The sequence below is a fragment of the Myotis davidii genome, unplaced genomic scaffold (genome assembly GCF_000327345.1).
Source record: "Myotis davidii unplaced genomic scaffold, ASM32734v1 scaffold880, whole genome shotgun sequence".
In the NCBI taxonomy this organism is placed as follows: Eukaryota; Metazoa; Chordata; class Mammalia; order Chiroptera; family Vespertilionidae; genus Myotis; species Myotis davidii.
In genome coordinates this window covers 611,377-611,962 of record NW_006292566.1, presented here as the reverse complement: position 1 = coordinate 611,962, position 586 = coordinate 611,377, and the positions used below count along the sequence as shown (strand labels likewise).

The 586-nt window shown below is 71.5% G+C and overlaps 1 protein-coding gene across 1 annotated transcript in view; it reads right to left on the bottom strand.

The window, feature by feature from the left end:
- Nucleotides 1-586, bottom strand: part of TSPAN32 (tetraspanin 32) — a 14,130-nt gene that overhangs the window by 2,387 nt on the left and 11,157 nt on the right. The gene's annotated exons all lie outside the window — the stretch shown is intronic.

Sequence of the window (586 nt, the reverse complement as noted above, 5' to 3'; positions counted from 1 at the left end):
CAGCCACCCCCTGCAGCCTCCTCTCGCTCTGCAGTCCTCCCCGAGCCCAGCAGGGGGCTGGTCCCCCAGGGTCTGGGGGAGGCTAAGGGGTGACAGAGGCCCTGGTTGCCCGCGGGGGGCTCCCCCTCACCTGGGTGGCCGCCTCCTGTCCGCGGCACAGCTCGGCCTCCGCGCTGCCCAGGAGGCCGGAAGGAGAGCTCTTCCCACAGCACAGGAACTGCAAGGACAGACGGGGGGGCTCTCAGGACCCCAGGACTCCCGTGTGACAGGGGAAACTGAGGCACAGACAGGCCAAGTGACTAGGCAGGGTCTGGCAGAGACCAGGACGGGGCACCAGGCACTGGGCAGCCTGGCCCCCCATGGGCAGGGCCTTGCACTTTGTTCTGGACCCACGAGTTCGGTAGCGGCCCTGCCCAGGCCCAGGGAGGAGGCCTGAGCTCCTGTCCCGGTGGCATCCGTGGCCTGTGGCCCGGGACCCCGGCTCAGCCCCTGGCCGGGCCGCCCTGAGCCCATCTCCTGGATCACAGTCCTCAGGGGGCGGCTGATCGGCCCAGAGGTGCCCGGCGTGGGGGCGGCCTCCCCACCA